This window comes from Staurois parvus, unplaced genomic scaffold (assembly GCF_062004578.1).
Source record: "Staurois parvus isolate SC_StPar_1 unplaced genomic scaffold, SC_StPar_1.0 ptg001066l, whole genome shotgun sequence".
NCBI lineage: Eukaryota > Metazoa > Chordata > Amphibia > Anura > Ranidae > Staurois > Staurois parvus.
Genome location: NW_028318862.1, coordinates 2,683,125 through 2,705,548, shown reverse-complemented (window position 1 = coordinate 2,705,548; position 22,424 = coordinate 2,683,125). Strand labels below are relative to the sequence as shown.

Below are 22,424 nucleotides of genomic sequence, written 5' to 3'. Positions count from 1 at the left end.
GTTAGACACGGCTGCAATAATATCTGCACAGAAATGAGCCGGAACACATCCAAACACCACAAAAAAAGCTAATCTTAACAAATACTGCTCTCTCTTTCTGCTCTCTCTATTGCTTTCAAAATGTCTGAAATAGTTAATTTTTTACTGTTTTTCGGTGCATTCTGGGCATTTTGGAAGATCTCCTGAGGTTATCTTATAAAAATGCTTCTAAACGCAAACGCTCATAAACGTGTTATGCAAATGCGGCTAAACAGATGTTTTTTAACCTACGTTTTCCAGCAGTCAGTTTCCATTGTTCAGAAGTGTCCCGTGTACATGGAGCCTTAAAGAGAAAGGTTTTCAGGGATCATCTAAAGGTGGATAGATTAGGAGACAGCCGGACAGATTGGGGTAGGGAGTTCCATAGGATGGGAGAAGCTCAGGAGAAGTCCTGGAGGCGAGCATGGGAGGAGGTAACACGGGAATTAGGGAGAAGAAGGTCTTGAGAAGATCGAAGAGAGCGGTTTGGTTGATATTCTGAGAGCAGGTTGGTGATGTAGCTGGGGGCAGAGCTGTGGATGGCTTTGTAAGTTGTTGTTAGTATTTTTAATTTTATTCATTGGGCATATTTTTAGGGAGCATGGGAGGAGGTGACACGGGAACTAGAGAGCAGAAGGTCTTGGGAGGATTGAAGAGAGCGGTTTGGTTGGTATTTTGAGACCAGGTTGGTGATGTAGCTGGGGGTAGAGTTGTGGATGGCTTTGTAAGTTGTTAGTATTTTGAATTTTATTCGTAGGGCGTATTTTTAGGGTTTTTATTTAAACATATATTAATATAATAGTTTACTTTTCCTTTTGCTTTTTTGTATCCTTTTTGTGTTGTATTGCAATAATAATAATAATAATAATAATAATAAAAAAATATTGTTACTAATACTATGGCTATTGTTTATGTATACTTTTAAGGGTTATTCTTTGAAAAAAAAAATATAATATATTATTGTTTTTTATATTGGCATTTGTATATACTTTTCGTGTTGCTCTATAAAAACACTTTCTCTATTAAAATGCAATTACTGACACCTAATATTAAAATGATTATTTATTGATCAAGGCATTCGGTGGGCTAGGTGAATGACACGTACAGATCCATCCTGAGATGAAAAACAAACACACAAGCGCTGGTTGTTCCTGAACTGATGCTGTGTGTTTTTCACAGACTTTCTGTGTCTCTGATGAAGAAAAAGAAACGCAGCCAAATTCTTGTCACTGTCACCCCCTCCAGTCTGGGCTCTGTGCCCATGCAGGGTATGGGGTTTGCTGTGATCTAAGATCCCCCCCCCACCTTCCTTTTCCTTTCTACATGCCCTGCAATTGCTCGTCAAGCCCAGACTCTTGTGCCAGCTGTGGTTCCAGCAGCAGAATATATAGGGCTTGTACCAAGCGTTGGGGAGCGCAGGGAGGGAAGAACAGCTGCAAGCCATTGCTTGTCCTCAGCTCTTCTGTTCCAGCATCCTCTGCCAGTGTGCAGGAGATTGCCGAGACAAGTGCCTGGGAATCCTTCCTCCTTTACAGATGCCACCGAGGAGCAGGAGGAGACAGCCTCGTCCCCTCTGTCATCCATATCAGTGGTAGCAGCCTGTATCAAAACAAAGAAGAGCGCCACATAAAAGGATGTGAGCTGGGAAGCTGAGCACAGAGAAGAAGAAGGAGTGAGCAGGGAAGCCTGGCAATCCACCACCTCCTCTCCGGCAGGGTACCAATCTCCAGCATCCACAGCGAACCCAGCCCTTGGTAAGAACAGGGGGGTGTCTGATGGTTGGGTGGGTCGGAGGGTTGCATGAGATAAATCACAGCTGACGGCATGGAATACGGAATGTACAGGGACCCCGACAATTCGCTACATCTTCCCTAGCAAAAGTACCTGTTTCCAGCTTACTTTCCCCATCTCTAGGCAAGACGGGGTTCCATTTGGAAGGGTTCATGAAGTTGCCCAAATTAAATTCTGGTCAACTGAAATACCAAGCTAGGATGAAGGAGCTATTAAACAAAGAGCTACATACAGTTTGCTCTTCCCCATTGCAGCCAATCAGTCTCAGTGTGTCATTGTTCTGACTAGTTGCTATGGGTCACTGGACTAGTCATACCATCCTTACTCTCCATTGTACCTTATTAAATATACACCTCTACCCCTGTGCCTATGGGCTTATAACAGGTTGGCAGCAAACTAAATGTTGGCAAACTAAATGTTGCTATGGGTCACTGGACTAGTCATACCATCCTTACTCTTCATTGTACCTTATTAAATATACACCTCTACACATGTGCCTATGGGCTTATAACAGGTTGGCGCCAAACTAAATGTTGCTATGGGTCACTGGACTAGTCATACCATTGTTACTCTTCATTGTACCTTATTAAATATACACCTCTACCCGTGTGCCTATGGGCTTATAACAGGTTGGCGCCAAACTAAATATTGGCAAACTAAATGTTGCTATGGGTCACTGGACTAGTCATACCATTCTTACTCTCCATTGTACCTTATTAAATATACACCTCTACCCGTGTGCCTATGGGCTTATAGCAGGTTGGCACCAAACTAAATGTTGGCAAACTAAATGTTGCTATGGGTCACTGGACTAGTCATACCATCGTTACTCTTCATTGTACCTTATTAAATATATACCTTTACCTGTGTGCCTATGGGCTTATAGCAGGTTGGCACCAAACGTAATGTTGGCAAACTAAATGTTGCTATGGGTCACTGGACTAGTCATACCATCGTTACTCTTCATTGTACCTTATTAAATATATACCTTTACCTGTGTGCCTATGGGCTTATAGCAGGTTGGCACCAAACGTAATGTTGGCAAACTAAATGTTGCTATGGGTCACTGGACTAGTCATACCATTGTACCTTATTAAATATATACCTCTACCCGTGTGCCTATGGGCTTATAACAGGTTGGTGCCAAGCTACATGTTGGCAAGCTTAGCACACTCGGTGTAGCTGTCCTAGGGGAAGTTTGGACCGTTGCAAAGGTCAGGTCCTTTTGTCTGGGCTAGCACATGGGTGGTGCAGTGAAGGGGTTCTGTCTATAGGGGGCGTCATCTCGGAGACAAATGTGGGGAAGACCTGCAGTCCAATAAGCAGGGTTAACCCCTTGCCTGGCAGCCCGCCGGTATTGGAATAAACACGTGACTGCTTTAACCGATTTTAGTTCTTATGACTCGAAGACTCCCGACATGCCGTTGAATAAATGCATTTTTTTATTGCAATTTTTTTTCTTTAAAGCTCTGCGTTCTTTTTTTTTTTTCTTGCATTGCTGACCCTTTTAAAGCTCCGCGTGAGTTTCCCCCAATCATAACAGGTCAATCATTCCGAATCAGTGCCCAGAAAATCCACTCCGGTTTGGCAGTGCCCTCGTATTGAGCTGGCAGCCAGCACGAGCACCGGAGCAGAAATGTGTTTATCAGAAATTGTAATGACAGCGAGTTACGTTCGGGGAAAAAGCTTGATCTTTTCACAGTATTGTTCCTCCTCCTGAAAATTCTGCAATTAGCCGCTACTTAGGATTAAACCTATCAATAATAGTGTTTTTTTTTTTTTTTTTTGTGGCCCTAAACTGGCAAAGCGGTATGCCCCCTCCAGCACTCCCAGCTTAATAAACTATTTGCCCCCATTATGCAATCGCATCTGTATTAGTTTTATATACAGAGAATGCAGAGCTTGTATTTTCTATGCAGAGTGACATGCATATTAATGTACTTCCAGTGTGTTTTTTGACTACCTCTCAGTCATTACCCTCTTAATCACATTTTAGCCTGTGCAATTAACACCAACTTCCCAGACTCGACTCCGTGCCAGGCGCCTAGCACTGTTGAGCCGTGCACATGTTCAGTCCCTTTGTCCTGTTCCCCCCCAGTGGCTGCAACCAAATCCTTTGTCCTAAAATCTTAACAAAAAAAAAAAAAAAGAAAGGAAAAAAAAAGAAAAAAAAAAAAAGGAAAAAAAAAAGAAAAAATAAAATCTTGCATTTATTGATAATAATTTAGACAAAAAAAATGGCAGTTAGCGAATCAGCTTTGGGCTGTGATTAATAATTACTGAGTGCTATTAAATCCTGATAGTTTGCATACTTATCTCTGGTGATAACAAGCAAAAGGATGGAGAGTTCTATGTAGGCTTATCTATTGCTGTTGGGAATTTTTTTTAATTTAAAAAAAAAAAAATTAAAATATAAAAGAATACAGATAGTCGTAATTAGGGATTCTTGCAAATATAAATGAGGTTACTCTCAATTTTTCTATATACATAATTACATAGTTAGTCTGGCTGAAGTAAAGACAAAAGTCCATCCAGTTCAACCATAAAAAAAAATAAAAAATGATTAATCGTTTCTGCAAGCATGTACTCAAGACAATGGCAGTTACGATAAAATCCAGTAATTGTTAGGAATTGGATTGGATTGTGGGTGTCAGGCACAGATCTCAAGGGCATTTTTAATTATGTTTGTTTGTTATATTGTACCTCCCCTTTTTTTTTTGTGCGCCCTGGGCAAGTGGCCCTCTTGCCCTCCCCTTTAAGGCCCCTTTGAGGCTCAGCTAGTCAGGAAGAGCTATGTATGAACAGACACACGTTGAGTTGACTGCTAAATTGATGAAATATATAATCAGATTTGTTGATGTGGGTTACTGGACTCCGTCGCCTCATTATTAATCTTGACTGCTTGAGTGCTGAGTTTTGTTAATGCCCTTTAAGTACTATTTTTATGGATCGTTGTAATTCAGATCTGCAATTGCTTCTGGTTTTAAATGAGATTACAACTAAAGCTGACATCTGGTGAATTATATTTCCTGTAGTGGCGGTTGGAGGACTACAAGGCTCAGCATTGCTTGCAAAGGGTCCATTGCAGTTCACCAGTTATGTGAAATGTACATAACTCTGCAGGCTTTGCTTTGGAGGCACTAGAAGTCCTAAAGAACCCTAAATCCCTCAATTCTATGCATGGAATACATGCAGTTCATGGACTACAGATCCCAGAAGACTTGAGATCTCACTGCACCCAATAATTACATCTTTTGTAGTCAAAGGGCATACCCCCTGCTACACCCCCAGAGACATGGTGCATAAAGAATGAATAATTGATTAAACCCACATGTAATTACCTATAATAATACTAATATCCAATAATTCGGGCTAAATGGTTAGCACTTCCACCTGGCAGTACTAGGGTCGTTGGTTCAAATCCCAACCACGGCATCACCTGGCAGCACTAGGGTCGTTGTTTCAAATCCCAACCATGACATCACCTGGCAGTACTAGGGTCGTTGTTTCAAATCCCAACCACGACATCACCTGGCAGCACTAGGGTCATTGGTTCAACTCCCAACCACGGCATCTCCTGGCAGCACTAGGGTCGTTGGTTCAAATCCTAACCACGTCATCACCTGGCAGCACTAGGGTCATTGGTTCAACTCTCAACCACGGCATCACCTGGCAGCACTAGGGTCGTTGGTTCAAATTGCAACCACAGCATCACCTGGCAGCACTAGGGTCGTTGGTTTAAATCCCAACCACAGCATCACCTGGCAGCACTAGGGTCGTTGGTTCAAATCCCAACCACAGCATCTCCTGGCAGCACTAGGGTCGTTGGTTCAAATCCTAACCACGTCATCACCTGGCAGCACTAGGGTCGTTGGTTCAAATCCTAACCACGTCATCACCTGGCAGCACTAGGGTCATTGGTTCAACTCTTAACCACGTCATCACCTGGCAGCACTAGGGTCATTGGTTCAACTCTTAACCACGTCATCACCTGGCAGCACTAGGGTCGTTGGTTCAAATCCTAACCACAGCATCACCTGGCAGCACTAGGGTCGTTGGTTCAAATCCTAACCACAGCATCACCTGGCAGCACTAGGGTCGTTGGTTCAAATCCCAACCACAGCATCTCCTGGCAGCACTAGGGTCCTTGGTTCAAATCCCAACCACAGCATCTCCTGGCAGCACTAGGGTCGTTGGTTCAACTCCCAACCACAGCATCACCTGGCAGCACTAGGGTCATTGGGTCAACTCCCAACCACAGCATCTCCTGGCAGCACTAGGATCGTTGGTTTAAATCCCAACTGCAGCATCACTTGGCAGTACTTGGTTCAACTCCCAACCACTGCATCACCTGGCAGTACTAGGGTCATTGGTTCAAATCCCAACCACGGCATCACCTGGCAGTACTAGGGTCATTGGTTCAAATCCCAACTACGGGATCACCTGGCAGCACTAGGGCCATTGGTTCAAATCCCAACCACGGCATCTCCTGGCAGCACTAGGGTCGCTGGTTCAACTCCCAACCACAGCATCTCCTGGCAGCACTAGGGTCGTTGGTTCAAATCCCAACCACAGCATCACCTGCCTGGAGTTTGCATGTTCTCCCTGTGCCTGTGTGGGTTTTCTCCAGCTACTCTGGTTTCCTCCCACACTCCAAAGACATGGAAGGTTAATTGTGTCCTGTCTAAATTGGCTCTAGTATGTGTATGTAAGTTAGGGACCTTAGATTGTACACCCCTTGAGGGTCAGGGACTGATGTGAATGTACAATATATATATATGTAAAGCGCTGCATAAATTGACAGAGCTATAGAAGTACCTGAAATAAATAAATAAAAGTAAATAAAATAATTTGGGGATAGTATAAGAGGTTTAGGACAGTCTGACACTTTTGGTACTTACATAGGGGTATATTCATCCAGCGAAATTGCACGTGCATTCATTTCTAGGCGAATGTGGACAAAATCAAACGTTATTAGACTATTCTCTCTCCAGGTTGAATGCTATTCATTTATAAAGAATAAATCAGGAAAATACTGCATTATGGCCACTAGATGGAGCTGATGATCATATACCTATTTATTATGATCCCCAACTCCATCTAGTAGCCCTGATGCAGTTTTTTTCTGCTTCGCTGTACTGTGTAAGAATGAATAACTATCGACCTGTAGAGAAAATTGAATCGTAATATTTGCAATTGAAAAGAATAAATGTACATGCAGTGTTGCAGGATGAATAGCACTGCATTTTTTTTAATAAATACACTCCTATAGTGTATTTTTTTTTTTTTGTAGACGCCTATACCTCGTACCTGGAAGAGTAATGAGGGATAGAGGGATCTGGTTCCAAATCACAAACAGTTGGGAGCTTTGAGCTACCCTGAAGGACCAACAGTAGCATCATTGGGCAGGTGTCGTTTTCTTGCACCGGATAGGCTTTCTGAGCAGATTGGACTTCTGTATTGGGACCAGAAAGAGAAAGTGGCCATCAGACAAGGACATGGGAAGTCACTTGGTAGAACAGCTGTGTGTGTGGGGGGGACATTTTGGCCCCTAAGGTTGCTTTCGCACTGATGCGTTTTTTGCTGTGATTTTACCATGCTAAAAACGCATCAAAAAATGCAATTCCTTTAATTCCTATGGGACCCTTCACACCACTGTGCTGTGGCTGCAATGCATTTTAAAAAGTCCTGCAAGCTGCATCTTTGGTGCAGTTTTGTAAACCACATCAAAAATGCAGGTCCCTCAATGAAATGAATAGGAAGCGCATCATGAATAGGAAGCTCCCTGGTCTCCTCCTCCCACGCCCGACTGCAGGACTTCTCCAGGACTTCCCCCATCCTCTGGAACTCCCTACCCCAATCCATCAGACTGTCACCTACCCTTCTCACCTTCAGGTGCACCCTGAAAACCCATCTCTTCAGGGAAGCCTACCCTGCCCTCACCTAACAGCTGACCTCCTCCACTCCTCCTGCCACTCCATCCCCCACAGCCACTTCCTCCTGTACCACTATCCCCTCCCTCCTAGATTGTAAGCTCCAAGGAGCAGGGCCCTCGAACCCCTCGTGTATTGTATTGTTACTGTATTGTCTCATGTTCTGTACAGCGCTGAGCAAACCCTTTGGCGCTATATAAATACTGTATAATAATAATAATAAATGTATCAAAAATGTTGTGTTTTTGGTGCGTTTTTTGAGTCACATGTCCAAGTTTCACAGATGCATGCTGGGTAATAGGCACTCAGAAAATACCAGAAACATGACAAAATCGCGTAGGGCGGGGCTTGATTGATGTGACGTCATTACGTTCCCAGCGGTCGTTGCGGCGCATGGGCAAGGCGGCCGGGTTCGTTTTATGGGATCTGATTATACTGTTGATGCTGGTGTCGGCTGGGGCACCATTTTTTGTAAGTCTGATATGTTTTATTAAAAAGTGAGATTTTACGAGATACTGCACCATGAGCTTCTGTTTTCTTTCCGAGTGGCTGGTCCAACATTCTATGGATATGGTGGTGTCTATAAGAAGTGGATCTTTTTAGTGGTACATCCTATCAGGGGCGGCCTGACAACTCATGGGGCCCCCGGGCAATAGGGGATCATGGGGCCCCTGTATCCTTGCCCAAACTGAAAAGAGCCTATGAAAAAGGTACCAGGGGCATCTCATGGGGCCCCCTACTGACCCCAGGCCCTCGGGCAGTGCCAGAGTTTCCAAATGGTCAGTCCGACCCGGCATCCTATTGAGTATTGCTCCCTGGATATCGATTTCCTAGTCAAGCATTGCCTCATCAGTCTGCAGATCATCGCTCCCAGAGCAAAAAGCGTTTTATGCTGATTTATGTGGGCAGCACAGTGGTTAAATGGTTAGCACTTCCGCCTGGCAGTACTAGGGTCGTTGGTTCGAATCTCAGCCACGGCACCACCTGCCTGGAGTTTGCATGTTCTCCCTGTGCCTGCGTGGGTTTCCTCCGGGTACTCCGGTTTCCTCCCACATTCCAAAGACATGCTGGTAGGTTAATATGCTCCCTGTCTAATTTGGCCCTAGTATGTGTATGTATGAATGTGAGTTAGGGACCTTAGATTGTACACCCCTTGAGGGTTAGGGACTGATGTGAATGTACAATATATATGTAAAGCGCTGTGTAAATTGATGGCGCTATATAAGTACCTGGAATGAATGAATGAATGAATGAATGATTTATATTATTATCAGCATATAGCTCTGGTGAGTTTATTCATTTCATTTGGTGGGGGATTGACACTTTTGGTGGATTTCGTTTTTTCACCAATTATATTATTGCAGAGTTATATATATTTTTTGGGACTTTTTTTATGTTTATTATTTATGGGACAATTTCTTTCTTCCTTATGACAATAACTGTGTGATATTTTTTACTTTAAATTTAATTTTTCTTTTTTCACTAGTGCAATTTGTTTGTTTATTACAAAAACGCATATGCATTTTTTTTTTTTTTTTTACAAACGATTTTTATTTATTAAGAAATAGGCTGCAAAAACAGTTTAACAGCATACGGTATAACATACAACAGAAAAAAGGTACATCTGTAATATTCAGTCGTAAAAGGTACAGTTATGTAGAACATAAAAGTTAAATACATTAGTAAGGTAGTCAGGATGGTAGGCAGAACAATAAAGCCATGCATATGCATTTTGTACTGCGTTTTTGCAGCAGTGTGAAAGCAGCCTAAAGTGGATGTGAACCAGTAAAACCTCATATAATCTTTAACCTGTCATTTCTCAATTCAAATGTCATTTTCTGTATTTTTAGATTTTTACAGCTTTCAATAAAACAATCCCTGTTGATCCTGCCATGAAGGTCCTTGTTCAGGCACTTCCTAGTTATAGGGTGACAAAAAGGGGCGCACTGACCATTTGGAAACTCAGGCACTGCCCGAGGGCCCGGGGTCAGTAGGGGGCCCCATGAGATGCCCCTGGTACCTTTTTCATAGACGTTTTTGAGTTTGGGCAAGGACACAGGGGCCCCATGATCCCCTATTGCCCGGGGGCCCCATGATCCCCTATTGCCCGGGGAGCCCCATGATCCCCTGTTGCCCGGGGGCCCCATGATCCCCTATTGCCCGGGGAGCCCCATGATCCCCTGTTGCCCGGGGGGCCCCATGATCCCCTATTGCCCGGGGGGCCCCATGAGTTGTCAGTTGACAATCCTGTCTATGTGTTGTGTTCTTGCCTTGTCTCCCTGTCACACAGGCTTCTGATGGAGGCTACAAATGGCCGATTCAACACATGCCACGCAGCAATCACTGGAGTACATGTAGCCAGAATGTGGCTGCATGGAGGCTGCAGGTGATCAGCAATATTGAGATGTGACAAAGAAAAGAAAAAAAGGAAAAAATAAGGATTTCTTTTTTTTTTCTTTTCTTACCTAAAATGACAATTGTTTATGATACACAGTGCTTTAGCCAACTAGAGACATACTTAGAAAGGAGAGAATCTGATATTTCCAGCAGGCCAATCTTCCACATCTATGAGTTTTAAATGACAAAGATTGATTCTTCACCAGAAAAGGTTTGATGAAAGTCGCATTCACTGCATTATAAATGGACCTGTAAGTGACATTTAGGTAAGGTTTACATCTACTTTAGGCAGACATTTCAACACGTGTACTCTTTATTACATGACAAAAGATTTACAATCCTGCTCAGCCAGTCTTGTGATCCAGGCACACGCACAGAATAGCCAGGCTGTTAAACACACTTCATCTTGCTTGCTGAGTCTGCTGAATAAGCAGTCAGGGACCACCTGCACACATTTGAAGTCATCACTCTGCTTGGCCTGCTGTTTTCCCCAATCAACAAGAGCCCGGTATTAGGCTCTGTTCACACCAATGCATTTTTTGTGCATTATAAATGGACCCGTAAGTGACATTTAGGTAAGGTTTACATCTACTTTAGGCAGACATCTCAACACATGTGTACTCTTTATTACATGAGAAAAAATTTACAATCCTGCTCAGCCAGTCTTGTGATCCAGGCACAAACGCAGCATAGCCACGCTGTTAAACACCCTTCATCTTGCTCGCTGAGTCTGCTGAATGAACAGTGAGGGACCACCTGCACACACTTGAAGTCATCACTCTGCTTGCTCTGCGGTTTTCCCCAATCGTCAAGAGCCCGGTATTAGGCTCCATTTGCACCAATGCATTTTTTAACGCACTACAGTCCATTTAACATGGTTTCATATGGAACGTGTTCACATCGATGCTTTTTTGAGCTGCTGCTTTTTAGAAAGGGTCAGGGACCTTTTTAGAAGCAAAAAGCAGCATTTTTGCTTCAATATAGTACAATGGAGAAGCTGCTGAAATGCAGGGTAGTGTGTTTTTGCCACATTTTTGCCGTGTTTTACATTTTTTATTCTGCTCAGCAAGAAAAACAAATCCACTTTAACAAAAAAAAAAAGCGGCACAAAACGCGAAACTTGGTAAAATGCATCAAAAACACATCAAAACACGTCACAAACGCGTGTAGAAAAATGCAAAATCAATGGCGAAAAGCACTGCAAAACGGACAAAAAAGCAGACTCTATAGGTGTGAATGGAGCCCTGAGCTAGCATGCCTATTGAACACAATTGAGCCTGACTGCTTCAAATGACTGAGCCCCACTCTCCCAATAGGTGTCCTGCTAAACAGGAATTCGGAGGAAGCTAACTGACAGACAGATTCAGGTACCTATGTTAGTTTTAAGTAAAATTGTAAATTTTTTTTAAATTACCACAAAACAGGATTATATTATTATTATTATACAGGATTTATATAGCGCCAACAGTTTGCGCAGCACTTTACAAAATGAAGGTAGACATTACAGTTACAATACTATTTGGTACAAGAGGACACAGAGGGCCCGGCTCATCAGAGCTTACAATCTAGGAGGAAGGGTTGAATGATACAAAAGGTAATAGCTGTGGGGGGGGATGAGCTGATGGAGGAAATAAATGGCAGTTTACTAGGTAGAAGCAGGATAGGCTTCTTTAAAGACCAAGGTTTTCAGGGATCATCTAAAGGTGGATAGATTAGGAGATAGCCAGACAGATTGGGGTAGGGAGTTCCATAAGATGGGAGAAGCTCGGGAGAAGTCCTGGAGGCGAGCATGGGAGGAGATGACACGGGAACTAGAGAGCAGAAGGTCTTGCGAGAATTGAAGCGAGCGGTTTGGTTGATATTTTTAGACCAGGTTGGTGATGTAGCTGGGGGCAGAGTTGTGTATGGCTTTGTAAGTTGTTGCTGTATATCCAACTGTAACTTCTTTTATAAGAATGTCTAAAGGGTAGGTCCACTTAGGAGTAATATAACAGTTGTAGGTGGAGTCAGGTCAGCTGCTAACCTCTATCTCTAAGTGAATGCCACCATAGGTTCTGACTCTGCAGCCCACTTTGGAGCCTCTCTTCCTTCTTTGCATTCACCATAATATAAAACATAAATCTGAGACTGAGCTTGGGACCTCTTGTAGAAGAAGTTAGTACTTACCTTAGCATATGTTCTGCACAGCCCACAGAAACCTGGTTCAGCCTGGAAGTCCTTGTTTCTACTTTCTGGCAAGAAAGAACATCATTGGTTGCTAGAGGGGGCAGCCCAGCGACATGGCCAAAAAAAAAAAAAAAACAGGCAGAAAGTGCTGGGCTTGCTTCAGTGGTGTATTTAGGTTTTGTGCTGCCCTAGGCAACACAAAAATCAGTGCCCCCCCCCTCCCCCGCAGAGAGAGCCTGACATTGGCCAACAACACCCTTGCCTCCCACTCAAGAGAGCCTTCCACTACTACTGCCCCCCATACACCATCGCCCACGGCGAGAGAGAAAGACACTCACCTTCCTAGCTCTGGACATCCCCGGGAACGAGAGTCAGGTTGTGCATACACTGTTATGAAACCCATAGCCTCTCTCGGAACCAGGGGTGGACTGACCATTTGGAAACTCAGGCGCTGCCCAAGGGCCCGTGGTCAGTAGAGGGCCCCATGAGATGCCCCTGGTACCTTTTTCATAGGCTTTTTTGAGTTTGGGCAAGGACACAGGGGCCCCATGATCCCCTATTGCCCGGGGGCCCCATGAGTTGTCAGTCCACCCCTGCTCGGAACTCACCAGGTCCCCATGCCATGTGTGTCCCTTCTTCCATCCCTTCTTCCGAGGGGCAGTGCTGCCCCCCTGAAAAAATGCCACCCTAGGCAAATGCCTTGTTTGCCTTTTGGTAAATACACCTCTGGCTTGCTTGTTGGAAAGCCTAGCATTGTTTTCTGAATGGAAATTCCTCCATGAGTTTATGCTCAGATTTGGCGTGCACGTATTTGGGTTAGAAAGATTTTCAGTTTTGTGCAGGAGTTATGGAAGGTGAATGGGATCGCTCAGAATAGGGATTTTCAACCGTGAACAGTTCTGGGCTGCATTCCTCATAGTATTGCAATCGATGTAGCAGGGTGGTGCTAGTGCTGACCGCAACAGATTGCGCCATGCAAAACCACATTGAAAGGATGAAGAGTTACCCACACTTGAAGATTGTCACATTTATATGTGGAATGTTGTAGAAGTCAAATACAGCCAGTGATTCACGGCTGCTCCTCGAGGTGACCCAGTTAAGCATTCGCACATCAGTTTTATATCATGCTCATTGAATCCCAATGTATAATTGCAGGGTAATTTGCATTCATTTTGTTTGATTTTGATACAATTATGACATCATCATGGGGGGGGGGGGGGTATGCACTAGGCTTTAATGCGTTTTTCATAGGGTATTTATGTCTGCTTGATTTGCACACTGATTGTTGCTGTACATAGCCATTTTCAACTAAAGTTCTTTCAGAGGTCCAAGGGTTTCTAGTTGCAGGACAGTTGTGATCTTCTTCACTGTCTGTAAGGGAGGCATTCTGGCCACCATAATTATGGGGGCATGTTTACAACCAGCCACCAGTTTCATGAGCTTTCTTTCCACTTGCCATGAATGTAAGGGGCATGCTTCTCACTGGCCACCAATGTAAGGGGAAAATTTCATACTGGCCACTATTGTAAAGAGCATTCTTCCCACTGACCACCAAAGTAAGGGGGGCATTGCACCCACAGACTATCAATGTAAAGGCATTCTCCCCAGTAGCCACCAATGAAAGGGGAATTCTTCCCACTAGCCACCAATGTAAGGGGCATGCTGCCCTCCAATGTAAGGAGGGGGGGGGCATTCTACTCACTGATCATAAATGTAAGGAGCATTCTTCCCACTGAATATCAATGTGAAGGCATTCCCCCCCATTAGCTACCAATGTAGACAACATTTTTCCCACTGACCACCAATGTAAAGGGCATTCTTCCCACTAGCCATCAATGTAAGGGGCATTCTTCCCACTAGGCAACAATTTAGGGAGTATTTTACTACTGACCACCAATGTAAAGGGTATTTTTCCAACTGACCACCAATGTAAGGTGCATTCTTCTCACTAGCCACCAATGTAGAAAGCATGCTTCCAACTGACCACCAATAAAAGGGGCATTCATCCAACTAGCAAACAATGTGAGGGGCATCATTCCCACTAGCCACCAATAAAAGAGGCATTTTCCCCACTAGCCACCAATTAAAGGGTCATTCTTCCCACTGGCCATCAAAGTAAGAAGCATTTTTCCCACTGGCCACCAACATAATGGGCATTTTCCCACTAGCAACTAATGTAAGGGACATGCTTCCCACAAGCCACTAATGTAAGGGCATTCATTCCAATGACCACCAATATAGGGGTATTCTTCCCACTGACCACCAATATAGGGGTATTCTTCCCACTGACCACCAATATAGGGGTATTCTTCCCACTGACCACCAATGTAAGGGGTATTCTTCCCACTGACCACCAATGTAAGAGCTATTCTTCCCACTGACCACCATTATTGGGGTATTCTTCCCACTGACCACCAATATAGGGGTATTCTTCCCATTGTCCAAGAATGTAAGAGGTATTCTTCTCACTGACCACTAATATTAGGGTATTCTTCACACTGACCACCAATGTAAGAGGTATTCTTACCACTGACCACCAATGTAAGAGCTATTTTTCCCACTGACCTCCAATATTGGGATATTCTTCCCACTGACCACCAATATAGGGGTATTCTTCCCACTGACCACCAATGTAAGAGGTATTCTTCCCACTGACCACCAATATTGGGGTATTCTTCCCACTGACCACCAATATAGGGGTATTCTTCCCATTGTCCACCAATGTAAGAGGTATTCTTACCACTGACCACCAATGTAAGGGGTATTCTTCCCACTGTCCATCAATGTAAGAGGTATTTTTCCCACTGACCACCAATATAGGGATATTCTTTCCCACTGGCCACCAATGTAAGGACATTCCTCTCACTAGCCACTAATGCAAGGAGATGTTTTTCTCCAATGAGCACCAATTTAAGGAACATTCTTCCAACTGACCACCAGCATAAGGGACAATCTTCCCATTGGCCACCAATTATTTGGTTTTAGCTGGGTTTTACTGAGACCTGACATTATTTTAAGGGTTACTCCAGGCTAAAAAGGTTGAGAAAGCCTGCTCTATCACCTTGAGGAAAAGACCCAAAACAAATGTTGCCTTTGACTTATGTTCATTCTATGAATAAATACGTAGAGATCTTCAATCCGTAACCGAGTGCCGGAGACTCATCATCCTTGTCTACCATAAGAGTCCTTTAACTCTGCAGTGTACTGATTCTGGATACAGTGTAGATGTTGTTATACAGATCTAGTATCATTTCCAGGAAATGCCATAGACACTACAAAGAGGGGGTGTATTGTATAAGGAACACCATAAACAAGCAGATGAAACAGTCCCTACTGAGAATTCAAGAAGGGTGGGGGTAGGGGGTCTCCTGTAATATTTATACATCTGAATGTTGGATGACAATTCATCATCTTGACAGCCCAAAGAAGATCTCTGGGTTCGGCTGCGGTGGGATTTTCCTTTAAAGCTCACTCAAAGAGAGATAATGTAAACACTCGCTACTGAATGATATCTCCAGATTAGTGAGCCTGTGTGCTTTTTAACATAGGTAATCGCAGGGTGCTCCGTGTCCAATATGCATGGTTTTTAAGATTAGGCGCCATTTATTGCAGCGTTCACAAACCTTATCCCTGTAATATGGTGGTTTGCTGCCTTTTTGACATCTTCATCCAGGACTTCTCCAGAGCTTCCCCCATCCTCTGGAACTCTCTACCCCAATTTGTCAGACTATCGCCTACTCTGCTCACTTTTAGGCGATCTCTGGAAACCTCTCTCTTCAGGGAAGCCTATCCTGCCCCCAGTTAATAATGGAATCTTCTCCTCCTACCAGTTCATCCCCCACAGTTACTACCTTTTGTTCCACTAGCCCCTCCCTCCTAGATTGTAAGCTCCAAGGAGCAGGGCCCTCCTATCCCTCTTGTATTGAACTGTATTGTCTCCCGTTATATTGTAAAGTGCTGAGCAAACTTTTGGCGCTATATTATTATTATTATTATTATACAGGGTTTATATAGCACCAACAGTTTGCGCAGCACTTTACAATATAAAGGGAGACAATACAGCAACAATACAGTTCCAGGGGTGGACTGGCAACTCATGGGGCCCTCGGGCAATAGGGGATCATGGGGCCCCTGTGTCTTCACCCACACCCAAAAAAGCCTATGAAAAAGCCAATGAAAAGGTACCAGGGGCATCTCATGGGGCCCCCTACTGTAAGCCGTGTACCGGGGTGGGCTTCCCAGGATACAGTGAAGTCACGAACGAGGAAAGCAACCCCAACACCAGCTTTTGCCACAACAGAATTTTACTTAGATGTGGCAAATAAACACAGCCACAAATGCTGGAAACATACAATAAATTTACATACACCCAGCCCAAAGGCTGAGACCCTTGTGCTGCACAGCACGGCGCCTTCTGATGGATGAAGGTAGAAAGTGTAGTAATTTACCTACTGGCGGGCACAACTAAGCTGCCACACCTTACCTGTTATTACCCTAAAAGAGCAGGAATCAGTGTATGGGTCTACGGTATGGGCTAGCCTGCGGTGCAGCACAACAGCTTACGATCTTACACAAATCTACAGTATTCCCTCTCCCATAACTGGTCCTGTAGCATGTGCTTGAGTATTCCTTCTGAGCAAAATGCCAGACTGGCTTGAGTTTGTAGGATTTTATCAGCACTCCAATGTGAAATGTCACTTTAAGTTGTGGAGTCCTTCCAATAATCAGTAACAACACTTGTGGCCTGACAAAAACAGAGACCCTAACTAACTATAGGCCTGAACTCAGTCTCAAGACGCCAACACTTAAATGAGGTGCGTGCACGATCTTACCGACATGGGTCTGCTTTTGCATCCGCTGGTGACTCTGAACAGAACAAATGTCTCTCCAAGAAGCATGCGATCTTGCCATATATGTTGCTTAGTTCCTCTGGTCTCATCAGCTTCCTGGCAGCAAACTCATCAGCTTCACTCAGCTGCAGGTCTGGTTACTGAGGGACGCATGCACACCTGGATGTCATTGGATTCTCAGCTCACATGGCCCCTTCATTCAGCATTGTCCAAAACATGCTTGTTTGCTTCACTAATAGTGACAGCTCTTTGGATCTCATGTTGAGAGTTGACAGCAACAGATTCCAAATGCAAATAGCACACTTGAAATTAACTCTGGACCTTTTATGTGCTCATTGTAACTGGGATAATGAGGGAATAACACACACCTGGCCATGGAACAGCTGAGAAGCCAATTGTCCCATTACTTTTGGTCCCTTAACAAGTGGGAGGCACATATGCAAACTGTTGTAATTCCTACACCATTCACCTGATTTGGATTTAAATACCCTCAAATTAAAGCTGACAGTCTGCAGTTAAAGCACATCTTGTTCGTTTCATTTCAAATCCATTGTGGTGGTGTATAGAGCCAAAAATGTTAGAATTATGTCGATGTCCCAATATTTATGGACCTGACTGTATATCTATATATATATATATATATATATATACATACACTTAATTTTGCGCACTGTGCCGTCCTGTAGCAGTACTTCTGTGGCCGCCCTGTAGCAGTATAGGGCGGGTGGGAAGCGGTTAATAGCCTGAAGATAGGATCACTGCCATTGTTGACCTGCTACCAAAAATGCTAATTGCTTGACTGTCTCTGAATTCTGATTTCACATGACACATGCTTTTTTGAGGCAGGTTATTTAGAAAGCATTGAAGACAGAGTTAGCCAGTCAGATAGCATTTTCAGAAGAAGCCATCAGTGGCAGCCTATATATGTAAAAACAATCCTCTAGATATGATTTGGTCTTCCTGGGGTGTGACATCTGCTTCTGCAGCATCAGTCCTGTGTGATGAGCATTATCCAGCCTTTCCAGGAACATTCCGTACAGACAGTACAGCGACATGGGAACTGGATGAAGACTTGTTGGCGTTAATGAGACCCAGCACTTGGTTGGCATGAGCCTTTCCACAGCTTACAAAGTTTACCTTCTCTGTACAAGAGCCTTACGTCCCATTTGTTGTTCTTCACCTGTTAGCTGGCTTATCTGAGCTCCAGTTGGAGCTTCCTTTCCTGGAACTTGATCTGGTTGCTATTCTGCCAACCTTGGCCTTGTCTGTCTGCCTGGTGCTCATTTCCAGGGCATAAAACTATGCAGGCTGTCCTAATTGCAGGCTATTATTTGAAATCAAGACCTTCCACTGTACAGTTGTGCTCCAAAGTTTGCATACCCCTTGGAGAATTGGTAATATATGGTATGTACCATTTTTAAAGACAACATGAGTGAGCCGGCAAAACACATGACCAGGGGACTAAAGATGGCTTTATCCAGTCCCCCCTAAACAATACCTACCACCCTTTTACTAGTATCCACACAGACAACAAAAACTGGAGTTAATGGCCCAAAATGGCCTTTTATTACAACCATTAATAAATAACATTTAAATAATAAAACACAGTATAACATACATTTTTCAAGGTCCCAATAGGCATCAAGAAAACGAATACCTGCGTCCTGCTTAGCTAGGCCTCCATACGCAACACCACCGTCTCAGAGACATCACTGCAGATACCCCCACCAGAACAACTGGAAGCCGTACCTCAGACGGGTTCCTACAAAGTGCCCTTACACAGTAACCTACGAGGACCTTGCACCCCGCAGGTTGTCCCCCAGCACCAATTGGCACAACCACCACCACCACCACCTATAACAAACCATAAAACAAACGGGCGAGCGGGAGGGAAGTTTGCCTTGTCAAAACTCTCTTCTGCCAGAAGACCCCCTGCCACACCCTGTCAGACCACCCCTTGTGGTTCCACCCGCTCCCTCCTTAAAACCACTTAGACTCCCCCCTTAGCTAATGGGGCTCTCCTCTCCCAACCCCCTTTAACTCCTGTCATGCCGGCCCTTCGTTCAGGTCTTCTTTTTTCTTCTTTTACTCTGGGCCTCCCTTTTCTTTGATTTCTTATAGAATTCATATTCATCTGTAGGTCACAACAGAAAGGCATAATCATAAAACAAAACATGGCAACAAGTATACAAGGAAACTACTTCTATTCAAAAGTCTGGATGCCCTTAGTGCTTAATTCTGCGTATTGCCCCCTGTAGCATCAATGACAGCGTGTAGTCTTTTGTAATAGTTGTCTATGAGGTCCCAAATTCTTGCAGGTGGTACAGCTGCCTATTCGTCTTGGCAAAATGCCTCCAGGTCACGAAAAGTCTTTGGTCATCTTGCATGAACCGCAAGTCTGAGATCTGCCCAAAGTGGCTTGATGATATTAGGGTCAGGAGACTGTGATGGCCACTCCAGAACCTTCACCTTTTTTGCTGTAACTACTGGAGGGTCAACTTGGCCTTTTGCTTCCATGCAGAAGAAGGCAAATTGTCTGCCAGTATTTTCTGATAACATGCTGTTTTCATCTTGCCATCGATTTTCACAAGATTCCCCATGCTTTTAGAGCTCACCTCCCTCCCAAAACATCAGTGAGCCACCACCATGCTTCACAGTGGGGATGGAATTCTTGCTATAGGCCTAGACCCCTCTCCAAACATAGTGCTTATGGTTGTGACTATAAAGCTCTATTTTGGTTTCATCAATCCAGATTACAGTGAGCCAGAAGCTGTGAGGTGTGTCAAGGTGTTGTCAGGCATATTGAAACCAGGCTTTTTTGTGGCATTGGTGCAGTAAAGGCTTTTTTCTGGCAATCTGACCATGCAGCTCATTTTGTAGTATCATCGTATTGTGCTCCTTGAAACAACCACACCATGTTTTTCCAGAGCAGCCTGGAAGAATGACAGTTCCTGTTCTAAAGTAATAAATGACAGTGTTCAAAGATACTAAATGGCAGTTGACGTTTTGAAATGGTGATTGACAACAGATGTTCTCAAAGAGTGAATGGCAGTTGGTATTCTGAGACGATGAATGTCAGTTGGTGTTCTGAGATGATGAACGATAGGTGATGTTCTGAAATAATGAATGGCAGTTGGTGTCCTGGGAGGCTGAATGACAGTTAGTGATTTGTGAGGGTAAATGACAGTTGATATGAGATAATTAATGACAGTTGATGCTGTGAGATGATGAATATCAATTAAGGTTCTGTGGTGATAAATGACAGTTGGCTTGCTGTGAGACTGAATGACAGGTAATAAATTTAGACTACCAGAACTATTATTCAGCCTCTCAGAACACCAACTGGTATTCATGTCAGTGGGACAGGAAGTGATGAGAAATCTGCACTGTGGGGACAGCAATCAAAGCAAAGTCAGGGGTTCTGCCTAACCCATTCAAACTTTAAAGTGGACCTCTGGACCAGAGTCCTCACTATGCTCATAGAATCCAGCCTTTCACAGGACACTTTGCATTCTGTGTTTCGCATTCTGGTCCATCGGAATGCTCGGCTTGCTGGACCTGTCGCTGTGTGAAATATTCCCTTTACTTTGTTGCAGAGTTCAAGGGCAAGCAGGAAAAATGAGTGACAATGTATAATTATTATTGGTATGAGTAATGAATATAAATTAAATTAAAAATGTAGCATGCATATAAATTGATACCTAATCTTACAATTTGTGCCAGCGCCTCCCAGACTCCTCCGCTTCCCCCTCTCGTCAGACCTCGGAATGCATGTTAATGGGCACGATGCTAAATAAATGCTAAATTTAGTCTTTTAGTGACATTACCTGATGCTTGCTCAGCACTTTTAAATGGAAAATAAAACTGGAATAGTTCGAGAGAGTGGAATACGTGTTTTAGACCAACCTCTGGATTCATTAAAATATGCAAAGCATTAAAAAAACCTGCACTTTTCCAGAAAAATTCTAGTTGCTTAGGTTATCATACTAAGACAATGGCTTCAATACTTTCCAAATCGCTAACCCAGAAAAGATATACATATCAGGAGTTCTTACTTGACACTGCCTTCTTGTTTGCAGCCAGACACAGCCAAGCAGCTACTTATTTATTTATTTCAGGTACTTATATAGTGCTGTCAATTTACACAGCGCTTTACATATATATTGTACATTCACATCAGTCCCTAACCCTCAAGGGGTGTACAATCTAAAGTCCCTAACTCATACAGTTGTGTTCAAAATAATAGCAGTGTGTTGAAAAAAGTGAATAAAGCTCACAAAACTTCTAATAGCTTTTATTTCCATCCACACAAATGCATCGGGAACACAACACATTCCATTCCAAATCAACACATGAAGAAAAATAGATCAAATTTGTGTTGTTCCTCTAAAAAAATTGAAGAAAAGTGAATATTAGACTGTTCAAAAAAATAGCAGTGTTTGTATTCTTCTTTACAAACTCAAACATTCACTATATAAACTGAAAAATGTTTGAAGATTTTGCTTTCCTTTGAATCACTTAATGAATATTTGGTTGTAGTCGCACTGTTTCTGAGAACTGCTGTACATCTGTGTTGCATGGAGTCAACCAACTTCTGGCCCCTGTGATCAGGTATTCCAGCCCAGGATGATTGGACTACATTCCACAGTTCTTCTCTATTTCTTGGTTTTGCCTCAGAAACTGCATTTTTGATGTCACCCCACAAGTTTTCTATTGGATTAAGATCCGGGGATCGGGCTGGCCACTCCATAACATCAATCTTGTTGGTCTGGAACCAAGATGTTGCACGTTTACTGGTGTGTTTGGGGTCGTTGTCTTGTTGGAACACCCATTTCAAGGGCATTTCCTCTTCAGCATAAGGCAGCATGACCTCTTCAAGTATTCTGATGTATTCAAACTGATCCATGATCCCTGGTATGCGATAAATAGGCCCAACACCGTAGTATGAGAAACATCCCCATATCATGATGCTTGCACCACCATGCTTCACTGTCTTCACTGTGTACTGTGGCTTGAATTCAGTGTTTGGGGGTCGTCTGACAAACTGTCTCCGGCCACTAGACCCAAAAAGAACAATCTTACTTTCATCAGTCCACAAAATGTTGCGCCATTTCTCTTTAGACCAGTCAATGTGCTCTTTGGCAAATTGTAACCTCTTCAGCACATGTCTTTTTCCACAGTGGGACTTTGCGGGGCTTCTTGCAGATAGCTTGGCTTCACATAGGCGTCTTCTAATTGTAACAGTCCTCACAGGGAACTTTACACCTTC

At 43.6% G+C, this 22,424-nt stretch overlaps 1 protein-coding gene across 1 annotated transcript in view; it reads left to right on the top strand.

The window, feature by feature from the left end:
- Window positions 1-1,393: 1,393 nt before the first annotated feature.
- The window catches only part of DISP3 (dispatched RND transporter family member 3), a 205,456-nt gene continuing 184,425 nt past the window's right edge, over window positions 1,394-22,424 (top strand). Inside the window, exon 1 of the mRNA XM_089658398.1 lies at window positions 1,394-1,772. The gene's annotated coding sequence lies outside the window, so the exon portion shown is untranslated. The remainder of the gene's footprint in view (window positions 1,773-22,424) is intronic.